The 17848-nt window shown below is 44.8% G+C and overlaps 1 protein-coding gene across 2 annotated transcripts in view; it reads right to left on the bottom strand.

Annotated features, from left to right (window-relative positions):
• RGS6 (regulator of G protein signaling 6) overlaps positions 1-16722 on the bottom strand; it is a 290618-nt gene extending 273896 nt beyond the window's left edge. For both annotated transcript variants that reach the window (XM_069949184.1, XM_069949176.1), the window contains exon 1: positions 16523-16722. The gene's annotated coding sequence lies outside the window, so the exon portion shown is untranslated. The remainder of the gene's footprint in view (positions 1-16522) is intronic.
• Positions 16723-17848: the final 1126 nt, after the last annotated feature.

Genomic DNA, 17848 nt, shown 5'->3' with positions numbered 1-17848 from the left:
CAACTTTCTGACACCAGTTTTTTTCCCAGATTACCCCTTTAATATTATGTAGGCCCCTCCACTGTCTTGTTTGTGCAGGCTTTACTTGTCGCTGTGTTAGGGTATGTGCACACTGTGCGGACTCTGGTTGCCGTGCCTGTGCCATAGACTCTATTCTATGGTCGAGTTGATTCTGCAGCCATTCGTCCAAAGAATGAACAGGTTCATTCTCTGGAGGGATGGCGGAATCCGCCCATGCCTAGAATGGAGTCTATGGCACGTTTAGAAATGCACGCAGCCTCCAGAGTCCGCAAGTGGGTGTGAGCTGCGGAATCCGTAACTGGTTTTCCATCGGCATTCCATAGTGTGCACATACCCTTAAACTGGACCTGTCATAATGTATGTTGACCCAATTGTTTTGCAGTCCATTCTGCCACCAGAAGTTCAGGTATGGATATGACCATGCCAGGTCAGTACTGTGCACAAGCCCTATTCTGATCCAGTAGGGCTTGTGCACAGAGCCGACTTGGCATGATTGTATCCATAGGTACCTGATCGTCTGTTGGCAGAATGGATTGCACACCAATCAGGTCAGCATACATCATGTATGTAGGGTATGTTGACACACATTGGAGTTTCATTGAAAGAACGCAATAAAGTATGGTTTGACGGGAATCACATGATCAATTACTGTAGTAAAGTGATGAAGTGATCAATTAATGCAGTTAAATGATGCATTCACATTGCATTTCATTGCGTTACTACATGTGTGAACGCAGCCTTAGGCTATGTTTCCAGGCTATGTTTCCACACAGTTCCCACATTGTTGGTCAGTGTTTTTCAACCAAAACCAGGAGTGGATTGAAAACCTAGAAAAGCTATGTTCCCGCACTGTTAAAATTGAGTGGATGACCACCATTAAATGACAAATAACGTCCGTTATTTCAAAACAACGGACAAATGTGGAATTAAACAGTATATTTGCCTTGTTGCGCTGTGCGTGAGACTAAAGTCCCTATTACACCAAGCGTTTATCGACCGCTACGACAGATAATCACTTGGCGTAATAGCTAGTCTTAAAAGGCAACTATCAGCCGACATGAACGATGTTGGCTGATCCTTGTACTCCAACATGTTGAAAACAAACAATGCTGATAGTGGCGGTCTGTTGGCCCTGGCGGCGTGCAATAGGAGTGGCGGCAGCAGACTGCTGCCCTCCTTTATGGGCTACCCGAATGATCTAAAAATCGCTCAGGCAGCGCTCCCCGTGGCCCACCCCGCTCTTACCCGCTCTATGCAGTAGTTCAGAAATGGCTCCAGGACCCTTGAGTTCTGCACATATACATATAGAGTTACATATTCCCTTTAAAGGAGTAATTACAGAATTTGGGCAATATAGTACGTGAGTAAGTCTTTCTGTTATTGCAGCCATTTCCTAAATAAAACTTTTTCTAGAAGATATACAATGTGACCAACTGTACAGCTCCCACGTGGGTTGGTTATTGTTCTTATATGGCTGGATGGCACATGCGGCTATACAGGAGCTAGTAATGTATCGCTGCATAACTAAGTAATTCTGCACTTCAGGAGTCTGAGGAAGCTAATTGATTTCTGCCTGGAGACCTATAATGGTAACAGTATTTATTATACAGCCTTCCTAGAATTAGATATAACTAAGAACTGACGGAGAAGAATGTACCGCACAGTTTTGTACAAGTGTTTATTATATAGGGTATATACAGTTATTGGCATGGCCTAGACATTCCATAGGCCGTGGTACTACTTGCAGCAAATCAGAAGCTTAGAAAGTCTCTCTGACACATTTTTCACTGGAGAACACATTTTTCTATGTTCTGAAGCACGAATGACGGACCAGAACACATATCTTCTTCTATGGAAAACTACAACATTGCTCAGGCACATTGGACAGAGCAGGCTTAAAGAGAGTGTACGGTTAGCTATATCACTTTTTTTTTTTCCCTTACAGTAGGAGATCGACGCTGGCATGGGGATCCTGGTAGCGCGGCCAACACGCAGACTTGGCGATGTTTAAAAAAAGGACCAGGCTACCAAAATCCCAGTGCCAGCACCGATCTGCTACTGTAAGAGAGAAAAAAAAAGCAATGTACCTAATGGTATATTCCCTTTAAAAAGGTTTCCCAGATATAAGAAAGACACATTAGAGGGAAAACTAGGAACTGCAGCCATGGTGGAAGTAGCTGGAGACAGGGAGGAGGAAAAGAGAGCGTGCAGATATAGATAACCTGGCAGTTTTGTTTGCTAATATTCACAAATTCAATAAAAATGGTGCAGAGGAAACATGTTTGTAAATGTTTGTATGAACATGCATCTGGATTTTGTCTTTTTTTTTGCTCCAGCATGACTGTACGTAGTGCACAAAGCAAAGTCTATAAAACCATGGTTGGGGGAGTCTGGCGTGGAACCTTAATCCCATTTGACACCTTTGGGGTGAAGTATAACAGAGTTTTTGAGCGGGGCCCAAACTATCAAACTGTGTCCCTTCAGTTTTGTCTGTCCGGACATGATGGGAATTGTAGTTTTACAACAGCTGGACGGCCGCACTTTGATATCCTGATCTACACTGTACACAGATTTATCACCACACTGTCTGAAATGCAATGAATGACTACAGAACACAGAGAGTGCCTGCTGATATTTTAAGAATATTCTTTTAAATAGTAAAAAAAATAGAGAAATATAAGTGAGTTTATTATAAAAACTATAACAATGTACTTTTTACTATAATTCCATTATAAAATATCGGGTGATGGCAGTTAGAAGGTTAGGATATATTTTCACTTCTGGATAATATGAAATGAAGGATTTATAGAATAACTGCAATGGCCTGGTAATAGACTGCTACTGATGCTTAATGTGATCAGGTGCACAGAGACTTCAAGAGAAGTTCTTCTACCATCAAGATGAATGCCAATTATAAAAACAGAAGAGCTGGGGGGGAAATCGTTAATAAAGCTAAACTTTTCAGGGAGGTACTTGATATAAATGGTATAAATTGCATACCCTCAAGGTTACACCTGCCAAGAAGACAAATCACTGAAATAATCTTGGTTATCAATTCTCCAAAAGTCTTTACTGTCTTCACTCAATAGCTAGTAAATATCATTTTAACCATTGCCATCAATCAACGTGACCTTGGAAGAGTTAAGGAAAAATGTGAAATAAGGGACCTTTTACATGGTACAAGATTGGCGCTTGCTTGCAGAGACTTTACAAAGCTGGATCGGTCGTGCGGCCAGGCCATATAAACAATCCATGGGTCGTTCGTGCGGCCAGTTAAATGCATGGATATCAGCCGCACATCCTTGGTTTTATACAAAAGATTCAGCAAACTAATAACCTTTTGCTGATCGCTGGCCCAAGAGGTTAACATCTTAAAGGGGTAATGTCATCACACATCCAAAGGGTAGGTGACAACTAACTGATAATGGGGGTCTGATTTCTAGCCCCCCCCCCCCCCCCCCCCCCCCCCCACCAATCACAAAGAAAGGTGGTTCCTGGCCCCCGAGTGAAAGGATAGGCAGTGTGCATGTTTTGTCACTGCTCCATACAGTATGTAGTGACCCGGTACAGGCCCCTAAGTCTTTATTGCACCTGAGTGCGGTAACTCCCTCACGTTTACACAGATGGGGAAGTATTTACTGCAGTTAGTGTTTCTCTCACTAGGTGTCACTGGGTTGTCTGCACGGCTGAAGGAGACAAAGGGTTAAAGGAGAAGTCCGGTGAAAATTTTTATTTAAGTGTTGTATTGCCCCCCAAAAGTTATACAAATCACCAATATACTTATTACAGGAAATGTACATAAAGTGCTTTTTTTTCCCCTGCACTTACTACTGCATCAAGGCTTCACTTCCTGGATAACACAGTGATGTCACTTCCTGGATAACATGGTGATGTCACGACCCGACTCCCAGAGCTGTGCGGGCTGTGGCTGCTGGAGAGGATAATGGCAGAGGGATGCTCAGTGTCCCTCCAGTGCCCTGTGTCCCTCAGTGTCCCTCTGCCATCATCCTCTCCAGCAGCCACAGCCCGCACAGCTCTGGGAGTCGGGTCGTGACATCACCATGTTATCCAGGAAGTGACATCACTGTGTTATCCAGGAAGTGACATCACCGTGTTATCCAGGAAGTGAAGCCTTGATGCAGTAGTAAGTGCAGGGAAAAAAGTGTATATTGGTGATTTGTATAACTTTTGGGGGGCAATACAATACTTTGTTGGATTTTCACCGGACTTCTTCTTTAACTGTTTATATGTCACATGTTATGTTATATCCACTCACAGGTGTAGGTGCTTTCCCTCCAGTTTCTGTCCTATCCTCTCTCTTTTCTTTTTTGCACACCCATTCCCCACCAATCACAGGAAGGTTTGGTTAGATCAGGGCCAGCTCCAGGGTTTTGTGGGCCCTTGGGCGACAGAGCCCCAGCGGGCCCCTCTGTGGAGCAAATTACGTGGCGACAGTAAAACAGTTGGTCCCCCTCTGTGTAGCCCCCTTATAGATGCCCCCCTCTACCACACAATCATCTTAGGCACTTCAGCACCTTCCTCTATAAAAGCTCCCAACAGTAATAGGACGCTCTTGGTGCCCCTAAAGTTATGTCCTTTCTTTATGCCTTATTCTGTAGTTGGGATCCCATCTGTAGCTGAGCCCCCTCTTATTGCGCATATCAGTAGTTAGGCCCCCTTTGTGCCCCTTATCTGTAGGTGCCACTGTGCCACTGTCCCCTCCAATAAACTGTGCCACTGCCCCCGGATAAACAGTGTTTCCCAACCAGTGGCTTAACAGCTGTTGCCAAACTACAACTCCCATCATGTCTTGCAATTATTGGATGATGGAAGTTGTAATTTTGCAGCAACCGGAGAGTGAGTCACATGTTGGAGAACACTGCACTAAATAAACTTTGTTTCCCAATCAGCTTTTCAGCTGTTGCCAAACTATAACTCTCATTATTCCCTGCCAACAATGCATGGTGGGAGTTGTAGTTTTTCAGCAGCTGGAAAGTTGTATGTTAGAGAACACTGCACTATTAGGCTGGGCTCACACTACGTATATTTCAGTCAGTATTGTGGTCCTCATATTGCAACCAAAACCGGGAGTGAATTAAAAACACAGAAAGGCTCTGTTCACACAATGTTGAAATTGAGTGGATGGCCGTCATTTAATAGCAAATATTTGCTGTTATTTTAAAACAACGGCTGTTGTATTGAAATAATAGCAGTTATTTACTGTTATATGGCGGCCTTCCACTCAATTTCACCATTGTGTGAACAGATCCTTTCTGTGTTTATAATCCACTCCTGGTTTTGGTTGCAATATGAGGACCACAATACTGACTGAAATATACGTAGTGTGAACCCAGCCTTAAACTGTCCCAACAAGTCACTGTTTCCCAATAAGTGACTCTTCAGTTGTAATCAAACTATAACTCCCATCATGTCCTGCTAGCAGTACATCATTGGAGTTGTAGTTTTGCAGCAATTGGGGAGTCACATGCCCCCCCCCCCCTTACCCTTTGTACACTCACCATCTCCTGGCCTGGAGCTGAGCTTATCTGCTGCTCTGGCCTTCTTTAATCAGGTCTGGGCGAGGCCCAGGGCAGAAAGGTGCAGGGAGTGCAGAGCAGGCTGATCTACAGCACAGAGGAGACGCTGGCTGGCCGGGCAGGGAGGTGAATGTTCCCTACCTACCTACCAGCCAGTCTGAGTGAGGAATGAAAGTAGCACTGGTGGGACTTCGCCCCGGCACTTGCCCAGGTTAGCCGGGTGTTCACGCCAGCCCTGGGTTAGACCTCTGTAGGAAGGAGTTGGTTCTGGACAGTGTATGATGAAGGTACAAAAAAAAAAAAAACAAGTCTCTGCTGAAGTTAAGCCAGGTCCCATGACAGAGAGACACGCAAAAGAGCTATAGATTCAAACAGTAGGCACTTTCGGTTCAAGTCGAACTCGAACCGCATTAAAGTCAATCGGAGATTGTCGGGGTTAATTTTTATACCTATACAGGGTAGAAGTTGGAATTACCATCCATCCTGGAAACATGGAACAACTAAGTACAGAAAATTTGGCTCTAAGAATGACAAAAAAAAATGAAGGGGGTAAAATACTTCATTCCCTTCAATGGATAACTGAGGTAGCAGAGCTGAGATAGTGACGTAGTAGAGTTGAGGTAGTAAGGCAGTGATGTTGCAGAGTTGAGGTAGTAAGGCAGTGACGAAGCAGAGTTGAGGCGGCAGTGACAAAGCAGAATTGAGGAAGGGGGTTAGGGTTATTCAGAGGAGTACTGCAGGGCCATGCATAAGCTCGGGGGAGGGGGGGTCAGTCACATGGGCCTGTGGGCGGCCACGGGTGAGCTGGGGGGCATGTGCTTCAATCAAAGAAGCGGGTGAGCTCCGGGGTGGGGGACAGTCAAGGAGGCTGCTGTCAGACAGGAAGACAGTGCCATATAGTGAGGGTCATATATTCAGTTTAATGGAGGTCTCCCAGCTTTCCTGGCATCTTGTATAATGGTCACCCAGCTTTCCTTATAAAACATGTACCTGGTGTGTGACATGATTTATCATGATTTACACCTGCTAGGAGGCATAAATCATGGCAAAAATCTTTACCAGCTCCAGAGCTGGTATAGATTTCTGTGCCTACCTTGCTGCAGCCTCAGATCTACAGATTTACTTAGACATGTGTACCTTTTAGTAAATCCAATGTGGGTCATGGGAACGGGGCTTTATGTAAGATCAGTGTACTTGTACTTGTATGCCGGCCTTGATAAATTTCCCCCTCTGTGTTTTTGAGTTTATGCTGCAACATATGCTAGGATAGAAGGATACGGTGGAATCTGTCGCCCGTGGGTTACTAGTGTAAGAAATCACACATTTTAACATATGTTTTAAAACTGTTTTCTTTTTTTTCTACTCCTCTATTTTCATACTATTTCTTTAGCGCTCTACTCCACTCCAGCATTTCTAGTAAGGGTCCATAGACCTTCATGTATACAACACCAGTAGGATATTCTGATGACCCTCATGGATCTATGTAAACTTTGTGACTGACATTGTATAGCCATTTTATGCCAATTAGAGGTATACATAAAAAAAAAAACTTTGCATGTGTATACATCAAAGAATCTCTGACATTAACTCTTTGTTGTCCTGTTTTGGTGCCTCATCTCCCTCCACCCCTCTCCTCTCCATAGACAACCATGAAGACAGTGGGGGGGAGCTTCAAACTGCTTTTTCGTGCTAAAAAAGCATTTTTCGGCTAGTAAACCCAATTACAAAATTTCTTAAAATCGCCTGTACTAAAAATTTTACAGACAGTGACGCTTTAAGGGTCATGAGAAGTAAAACAATGAATATAGCAACAGGTACTTTCATAGACCCAGGGCTTGGATTGGGGATGTCTGCATCCCACTAAATATCAGACAGACAACGTGGTCACTTCACCTTTAAGTGGAACTCTAGTTGTGATGGTAGTATGACCATGAATAAGATCAAAACATATTGGTTTGACCTTGTATATGTGAGGTGCTTTAGGTTTTGCCTCAGGCAGCAGAAAAGCTAGAATCGATCCTGCGTGACGCCACTTTTTTGTTCTCCTCTTTATGATCTCCCTTCTCATTTTAGCATGTATGGGTATGTTTGGTGTGGAAATATTGCTGGTGAGCATGGTCAACTTCTTTTTTTTTTTTTTGCATATACTGCCATCTAGTGCTGATGAACTACCTTGGTTTGCTTTTAAAATGAATAGATCTTGCAACTTTGTTTTAATTTCCACTATTACTATACATATAGATGTCTTTTATACAGTATAAAGCACAAACACTAGGATCATGGCTTATAGCAAAGGAAATGACAACCACACAAAGTGTGTATGCCATATTTGTGGTTAAAAGTATGTGTACATGTAGTGTATATGCTGTGGATTCAGCGCAAGGAAATGGAAATCTGCAGGTAAAATCCACATGTAATGTAATGGTGAATTTCGGTTGATGTCGGGGGGCAGGGGCGGTTGTTACTAGGGAGAAGCAGTGTGTGTATTATGGCATAGAACAGTGTTAGTCAACCCATTTCAACTTGAGGCAAAAAAAGTCATTCAGTAGCTGCCTCCGACCACAAGCTAACCTAAGCGGAGCTACGGGCGGGGGAGCGGAGCTGCAGGCGGGCGGCGCCACAGCAGTCTGGGCAGGTGATGGGGCGGCCGGAGGGGCAGATGATCCGGCGAGCGGGCAGTTTGTCATACATATATACATAAAACCATTAAAAAAGATATTTTTAAACATTTAATACTAGGCAGTCATGAATTAATGTTTATTAATAAAGGGGAATGAGAGGTGGGTGAAGCTATTGATCACTGCTGAGTGAGGTCGGTAGCTGTGGAGATATATATATATATATATATATATTTTTTTTTTTTAAGGGACACAGTGTATATTATACAGAATTTCAAGGAAACATTGTGTGTAATATAATAAATTGTAAGGAGTAAATTGTATATTCTAAGGAATTCCAGAGTACCACAGTGTGTATTATAATGATTTTCAGGAGGACACAGTGTTTATTAATGGATTTCTAGGGACCATGGTGTGTATTACAATAAAAGGGAACACAGAACAGTTTTTTGGGTGTACAGTGCATGGAAATGTTCATACAGAGAATAAGGACTGGCTCCCTGCAACTAGGGTGCAGAGGGGAAGGGTTGGTGATTGGAAACATGACAGGATGGACACACACATGTATACACAACGCACATACACATATAGGAACCTCCTGTTCTATCTCCCTACATGTATCCCACTTTCAGCCAGGACAGCAGTAAAGAGGTCAGGTCCTCAGATAGGAAATGCTGCAGATGGTGGGATATAGGAGGGGACACGGCACTGGGCCTAGAGAGAGACGGGCCTCACTGCTGCAGGAGAGACACAGAAAGCACAGCTCACTGTGTCTGTGTAACTCTAAACTATACACAGAAGACGAGTAGACCTGCAGCAGGTATTCTTACACCTGGGGCAGAGGGGGCACACTGGAGGTTTCCCAGGTGGTCAGTCTGAGCCTGGTGCCCTGAACCACTAGATGGCGCCCTAGGCCATCGCCTACTCCTGCCTATGCTTTGTCAGGGCCCTGCCAGCAGGGGCACTTTGTTGTTCTACATTATCACACCAGCAGGGGCAGCAAAGGCAGGGGAAAAAATGCTCACCACCAGGCCTCTATATATAGATCTTATCATTGTAAGGTCCTAAACAGAACCTGGATTCATTGCCCAGTATGATACAGTTCCAGTCCATAGCTGTCTAGGTTTATTGTGACATCTCTGAATCTCCGCCTGCAATCTATTTTTTTTTTTTTTGTTGTTGTTTTAAATGAATGTGTATTGGTAGAAAATACACGAACCTGACTGGTGTGTGTGTGTATATGTTTTTTGCTACTTTGCTTAGCCTGGTCAAGTGAACTTTATCGAACATTCATATTTATTAGGGATGGTCCGAACCTGCCGAGGTTTGGGTTCGTATGAACCCGAACGCTTGGCAGCAGATTCCCGCTGTCTGTCCGCTCCGTGGAGCGGGCAGATCCAGCGGGAGTAACGCCCTGAAAACTGGGATACAGCCTGTGGCTATGTCTGTATCCCAGTTTTCCAGGTGGTCCTCCCGCTGGATCCGCCCGCTCCACGGAGCGGACAGACAGCGGGAATCATTACCGAAGGTTTGGGTTCGTACCAACCCGAACCGAACTCGGTTCGGACCATCCCTAATATTAATGTTTAAAGGGGTTATCCAGCACTATAAAAACATGGCCACTTCCCCCTACTGTTGTCTCCAGTTTGGGCGGGGTTTTGAAACTCCATTCCATTGAAGTAAATGGAGCTTAATTGCAAACTGCACCTAAACTGGAGACAAGAGTAGGGGGAAAAGTGGCCATGTTTTTGTAGCGCTGGATAACCCCTTTAAAGTATCCCCCAGCACAGATCCAGTGAACACAAGTCTGTACCTAACAGAAGTTATCTATTGCCAAGCTATTCAGTATCCTGAGAGACTGTTAGTAAAGTAGTAGTGCACAGGTGTTTAATAGTTGTGGTCTGGATGTAAAGCTTCCTGAATTTGCATCTAAATATCTTGAATTTATTGCAGAGTTTATGGCAATGCTGTGTTATGTGTATGCAATCACTGAAAATAACATTGAGGTGTGGGGGGACCTCTAGTGGTAAAAGATCATACCACAGGCATTGTAAGACGTAACAAAAATCCTATACAAACCATACATGATGTTAGTACCAGCCACACTTACACCTTAGTGCCTGACAATTTTTCTCATGCCTTGAAAGTGTCAGTCACTTAATTTCATACTTATCTCCTCATAGTGCCAGCCAGGCATACAGCGTTGGACTGGGGTATCTGGGGCCCACCAGAGGAAATGATCCTTGGGCCCCACCAATGAAGAATCAGTGAGAAACAACATGTCAGCCAGTGTTTGTGCAGCTTCTTAAGCTGGGGGCCCACCGGAGGATTCTCCGGTCCTTTGGTGACCCAGTCCGACACTGCAGCCATGCCACCAATGCCATGCAGCTTTCTGCTTTCATTTGCTTCTCACCATCAAGGGCAATCCGTCTTACACTAGCCAGGAGACCGCCATGAAAGACTTTCACCACCATCATTAACTGCAACCATTTCAGCACTGTGACAGCACGCAAACATGTGCTGGTCGGTGAGATCGCCACTCATTCATAGCGCCTTTACAAAGCATGGCAAATAGAGCGGCCGGGCTGCACGAACAAACCTTTTATTGTTTGTGAAGCCCTAAAAACTGAATGTACTGATATCTTGTGGTCAGGGCTGCACCAACAATCACTAGACACTGTCCCCCTTTGCTTTTATCAGTCATCGGTCGCATGAGGAGATATGCGGCCGACGACATACAGTATTCTTTTTTAAGCCTAAGCTAAATGATGACAACATACAGTATTCTTTTTTTAAGCCTAAGCTAAATGATGACAACATACAGTATTCTTTTTTAAGCCTAAGCTGAGTGATCAGCTGATCCATCTCATTTGTCGCCTGATCATTAGCCTTGTTACATAGGGCCATATCTGCCTGATTTGACAGATATCCATTCCATGTAATAGGTTTTCCCCCAGATCACAGTGCCCCGCTGATGGTACCTCCGAGTGCCCTTGATGTTAAGCTTGTATAATGAGGTAAAGTCAGGAAACTGTGGAATGAAAGAACAGGATCAGATAGCAATGCAGTTCAATGATCGACTTTACTTTCAGTAGTGGATATACATGGAGACACAGTTCTTGAATGGTTTTACAGTTCCAATGTATATGAATAGGCAAGCTGTGCTGCAATTGGTACAGAGTTAACCTATGAGAACTCAGTCGGTGTTCTGAGCTAGTAAACACAGTCAGAGTAGCAGTCAGCTCACCAGCTGCAACAGACTCTGTGCTCGGGAAGATCTGGAATCTGGTCTCCACATGAAAACCCAAAGGAAGATGTCCAGCATCAATGTGTCCTGTATCAATGTGATTTGCAATAAAAAACTTTTATGCTTCTACACTTTGGGTGCAGGACATCTTCCTTTGGATTTTGGTGTTCTGAGCTAGTGCCTGGGATGTTTAGAGTCCTGGAGGTGAGGAGAATTAATCCAGTTGGCTCTCGATGGTAGAAGTTTGAAGGTCGTGTGATGAACTTACCCTTCCACACTCCAGCAGCAATTGCCACTTCTCCATGATGACAATGGAGGCTGGAGGTGGTCGGCATTGCTGCTGAGCTTGCTGAAGTTTTGGCTGGACAGCCAGGACTGAACCATGTGTGTCTCTGGCCAGCCCCAGGTGGTCGGCTGCCACAACATCACATCTATCCATCAGGTAAAAAAAGAAACATGATAATTCTGCACAAAAACAACATAATAAATTGTGCAACCTCAATGATAAACTCTGCACCATCCACATTACAATAGCAGTACAACGAAAACGACATGATACACATCATCAGCATAGAAAAATGTAAATGAAATGCATATCTGTTCAGCCGAATATTCACATTTTATGCAATTGCCACCTGATGGGTCTCTCATCCAACACAAAGACCAGTGCACTGGTACAAGGCACAAACACTGCCACACTGGGCCTCCACCCTAGCGTATCAGATAACATAGCATATATACTGCCTGAAGACAGGGCACTTCAGTTCCTACCCCTTACAGAGTCCTTTATACCCCACAATTCAATAAGAGTTTTACCCTAAAATTCTAATGTCTTCAAGGACATTAAATGGCAGGGTCAGGAGTTTCTAGTGCTGGTGACAGGTCCTTTTTAACCCTTCAGTGTCCACTAAATGTATATTTACCTTCTAGAGCAGTGATGATGAACCTTGGCCCTCCAGCTGCTGCAAAACTACAACTCCCATCATGCCTGAACAACCAAAGATATGGCTATGGCTACCCAGGTATGATGGGAATGGTAATTTTGAAACAGCTGGAGGGCCAAGGTTCACCATCACTGTTTCTAGAGCATGCCCTGTACATTTTACGTGATGATAAGAAAAGCTAAAAGGGGAACTATTAGCTGTTTTCAGTGTAATCCTGTGTCCTGTAAGGCTGTTAGGAGCACTGAGGGCGGGGCTACCGTCCCCAGAGCATTGATCTGGGTCGCCCTTTCCACTTATATCATTAGGAGGGGCGGGCCATCTGGGGGCGGATCGTTGCAGAGGGAAGGTAGCCCTGCCCCCAGTGCTTGTAATAGCCTTAACCTACTAATAGTTCCCCTTTAATATAGCATGTAAAGCTTGAAGCGACTTATGTCACAATGATATCATGGGCCTCCAAGTATTAGGGGCGCATGGTGGGAAGACAGGCTCTGTGTCCTTCCATCATTACTTTGAATGAAGATCACTAAAATCAGCGATCGTATGGCCAGCAGCATATAGAGGTATACAGGGATAAGGGTATGTTCACACAACGGCCGTACTTTTGCCTCCAAATAGTTGTGTAAACATACCCTAAAACAAGTCATGTTACTGTATCCCAGCATTTACATGGCTGTTATGTAACCATATGCCATATCACTGGTGAATGGTAGTGGGTGCAGGTGGGAAACAAGGGCTAGCCTGTCTGACCACCCATCAGAGCTTCTGTAGCAGAAGTAGCTGAAACAAAGCCGTAGAATGATTAGAATGCCCATTTTGACCCTCACCACCACCAACAGTGCCTAAATAGGCCTGTGTGTAGTGTCCCAGAACAGGTCCTATCAGTGACTTGGGTGCCTCACACTTGGGTGCCTCTCTTTACCTATCAAACACTTAAAAGGAACCTGTCCCCCCCCCCCCCTTGCCGGGGTGAAGGCCACTCAACCCCCCCGCTAGATCCCCGGATACTTACCTCATCTCGTCAAGTCCCGCTCCTGGAGCTGGTCCCGGGACGGAGATATCCTTGTCAGAAGCCCAGCGCGAGTGCTGCATAGAGGAGTCCGATGCCCATACAGAATGAATGGAGCCGTCATTCTCTATGGGCATCGGACTCATCTCTGCAGCACGCGCCAGGCTCCCGACAAGGATATCTCAGTCCCGGCTCCAGGAGCGGGACTTGACAAGATGGGGTAAGTATCCGGGGCTCTAGCGGGGGGTCTGGCAGCCTTCACCCCAGCACGGGGGGGGGGGGGGGGGGGTGACAGGTTCCCTTTAAACTTCTTTCTAGCACTTTCCCCACCAATAGGAGGTTAGTCCGGGTCACCCCTATATAGGATAGCTACCCGGTTTCCCCAAAAATAAGACATTCCCTGCTAAATATAAGGCTTCCCCCGAAAGTAAGACCTGGCTAAATTTTAGTTTGGAAGCATGCCCACCGACCAGAACACCAGGGCAGCTGTCATTCTTTTTTGCCCGCCACTGTTGTCCCCTACCTTCACCATCCGTTGCAGAGCAGCTACATGCAGGACATAAAAACTGTCACCCTGATGTTGCCTTATGCTGCCGTAACTTATAAGTGTGCTAGCAAGGCATCAAGAGGCCCATTGTCTGCTGCCATCCCTGTTGTCCCCTACCAACAGATGTAGAGCTGCACCCAGTCTGCCATATAACGTAGCCTGCCACCATACAGTACACTGTCCCTGCTGTGTTATATGAGTGTGCTATGGTAAGCTCCCCCTGGTTGCCAGAATCTGCCATACCGTACACTGTCCCTGCTGTGCTGTACAATTGTGCTGTGATGAGCTCCCCCTGGTGGCCGGAAGCTGCAATACCATCCCTGCTGTACAAGTGGTCCAGGAACTGCTGTGGGAGTTCGCTACAGTCTCCAGTTTATACAATATATTATAAGGGTATCTTCACACATACCGTATGACAGTGGATTTGATGGTGCTGAACACAGCATCAAATCTGGGCCATGTAATCTGGTGTGGATCCTGTACGTGTGAACACACTTTTTAATGTTCTTTTTTTTTTTTTTTTTTTGTTAAAAAAAAAAAAAAAGAAAAGTGATATATAGTCTCTTGTTGCAGTTCTCAGTAATATATGAAGTAAATGGTTTTGTAGTTATTGCAGTTACAGGTTGTTCTTTTTTTTGTTTTTCAGTGAAACAAAATTCTAAATACTCAATTACTATGAGGCCCCGTTCCCACTGAGCAAAGGTAGCGGAATTCCGCGACGGAATTGTCCGCCGCGGAATGCCGTTAGCTTCCTGCTCATAATGGGAGTCTATGAGAGGCGCGCGCTCCCGCTCTGCACGCGCTGAAGAATGATTATGTTCATTCTTCAGCGCGTAGAGAGCAGGAGCGCTCGCCCTCCCATAGCCTCCCGCTCATAATGGGAGTCTATGAGAGGCGCGCGCTCCCGCTCTGCACGCGCTGAAGAATGAACATGTTCATTCTTCAGCGCGTAGAGAGCAGGAGCGCTCGCCTCCCATAGACTCCCATTATGAGCAGGAGGCTATCGGCATTCCGTGGCAGACAATTCCGTCGCGGAATTCCGCTACCTTTGCTCAGTGGGAATGGGGCCTGAAAGTGACAACCTGTTTAAACATTTCTGTGAAACAAACACCAGAGGGCGCCATATACTAAAATTAGACGCCTGTAGATCTATAATTGCAGCCTGAGTTTTATAGCTACACAACAGCTGTGTAGTTGGCCTACATGATACACATTTAAGAGGTCCCCTGTGATGTCACGACAGCTTACCTGAATAAAGCAGTCCATAAACCCATCATGCCTGGACAGCCAAAGCGAAGCAATATAGTAAATGTAATAAGAGTAAAAAAAAAGTGCCAGAAGTTTCTATTTTACCTCTATTAAAAATATCAAGTCTTCCAATACTTATCAGCTGCTGTTTGTCCTGCTGCATTCTTTCCAGTCTGGAGAGCAGGAGAAATTTTCTATGGGGATTTGCTGCTGCTCTAGACAGTTCCTGACATGGACAGAGGTGGCAGCAGAGAGCACTGTGTCAGACTGGAAACAATACACCACTTCCTGCAGGACATACAGCAGCTGATAAGTAGTGGAATATTTTTTAATAGAAATCAATTACAAATCTCTGGCACTAGTTGATTTGAAAGAATAAATTTTTTTGGTGAACTACCCCCTTAATGCAAACAAATTACCTCACAACAATGGGAATATGAGGGAGTGAAGAGGGATTAAAAGTAGGCACTGTAGGAACACTTGCTGAGTATGGTGTCAAGATGGCCGCTCATTGGTTCCAGCGACGTAAACACAAGATGGCCGCTTATTGGTTTCAGCGATGTAAACACAAGATGGCCGCTCATTGGTTTCAGCGACGTAAACACAAGATGGCCGCTCATTGGTTTCAGCGACGTAAACTAAAGATGGCCGCTCATTGGTTTCAGCGACGTAAACACAAGATGGCCGCTCATTGGTTTCAGCGACGTAAACTAAAGATGGCCGCTCATTGGTTTCAGCGACGTAAGCACAAGATGGGCGCTCATTAGTTTCAGCGACGTAAACACAAGATGGCCGCTCATTGGTTTCAGCGACGTAAACACAAGATGGCCGCTCATTGGTTTCAGCGACGTAAACACAAGATGGCCGCTCATTGGTTTCAGCGACGTAAACACAAGATGGCCGCTCATTGGTTTCAGCGACGTTAGCACAAGATGGCCGCTCATTGGTTTCAGCGACGTTAGCACAAGATGGCCGCTCATTGGTTTCAGCGACGTTAGCACAAGATGGCCGCTCATTGGTTTCAGCGACGTTAGCACAAGATGGCCGCTCATTGGTTTCAGCGACGATAGCACAAGATGGCCGCTCATTGGTTTCAGCGACGATAACACAAGATGGCCGCTCATTGGTTTCAGCGATGTAAACACAAGATGGCCGCTCATTGGTTTCAGCGATGTAAACACAAGATGGCCGCTCACAGGGATGTGTGTGACAAACAGTAAGGACGTACATATTTGTAGTATTAACATACACAATGATAAAACATGTTGGGAAAGCCGGACAACTCCCTTTAATTCTCAAAATATCACTCCTATCTGTCAGATGTAGTGAATTACTTCCTATACTATAACTTTACCTCACAAGTGACTCTTGTCCCTCCATTTTCCTCTTCACCTGGCTACCAAGCTCAGGCCCCCTCATGTTCATTGCTGAAAACACGATCTATCACTCTCTCTGTAAAAACTACAACTCCCAGCATGCCCTGCTCTGCATTGTTGGTGAGTTTATATATTCCTAATCGTATAGTGATACATATGTATGTGTGGGCACCGAGAATTCATAGTTACTAGGTTACTAAGGTTGCCCACAGCAACCAATCACAGCTCAGCTTTCACTTTACCAGAGCTTATGAATATCTGAAAGCTGGGATAGGTTGCTATGGGCAACAAAGGACAATCCTACAACAGGAGCTTTTGGATGTCGGGGCATTCTGGGAACTGTAGTTTTACAGAGAGACTGGACACCAGTGAAGAGAGTGGAGTGGAAACTGCAAGTCTCCAGATTTCCAGTACTTATCAGCTGCTGTATGTTCTGCAGGAAGTGGTGTATTCGCTCCAGTCTGACACAGTGCTCTCTGCTGCCTCCTCTGTCCATGTCAGGAACTGTCCAGAGCAGCAGCAAATCCCCATAGAAAACCTCTCCAGCTCTGGACAGTTCCTGTCATGGACAGAGGTGGCAGCAGAGTTGGGAAGAATCCACCACTTCCTGGAGGACATACAGCAGCTGATAAGTACTGGAAGTACTGGAAATTTTTTAATAGAAGTTAATTTCAAATTTCTGGCACTTTTTGGCACCAGTTAATTTAAAAGAAAACCATTTTTTTTGGTGAGCCTCCCCTTTAAGTCTGTGTGCAGTCAATAATCAAACGACCAACGAGAAGTTGTTTGTGTGTTGTTGATCGCATCTTTTGAGTTTACCATAAAATTGTTAGTGTATGAACATGTTCTTCGTCATAATCTCTAAACTAGTGAACATTCACCAAGGATATGACGACCGCCGCAGCTATTGTAACTTATCGTTCCGACTATTGTTCCGTGTGTTATGGTGAACAATTTCAGGTCGTTTACAAAAGCTCTCGTTTGTGATTGTTTATCGTTAATCAGCAAAACATGAAAAATCGCTTTGTCTAATTGAACCCTTTCTTGTGTGACCTTTTTAATTTGTAATCTTGTCAAACCACCTTTCTTAAAGGGGTAGTTCACAAAAAAAAAAATCTTTCAAATCAACCGCTACCAGAAAGTGCCAGAGATTTTTAATTTATTTCTAAAAAAAATAAAATCTCAAGCATTTCAGTTCCTATTAGCTGCTGTATGTCCTGTAGGAAGTGGTGTTTATTTTCAGTCTGGAGAGCAGGAGAAAGTTTCTATGGGGATTTGCTACTTCTCTGGACAGTTCCTGTCAC

Source organism: Dendropsophus ebraccatus, chromosome 13 (assembly GCF_027789765.1).
Source record: "Dendropsophus ebraccatus isolate aDenEbr1 chromosome 13, aDenEbr1.pat, whole genome shotgun sequence".
Taxonomy (NCBI): Eukaryota; Metazoa; Chordata; class Amphibia; order Anura; family Hylidae; genus Dendropsophus; species Dendropsophus ebraccatus.
This window is presented reverse-complemented; position numbering and strand designations above follow the sequence as displayed.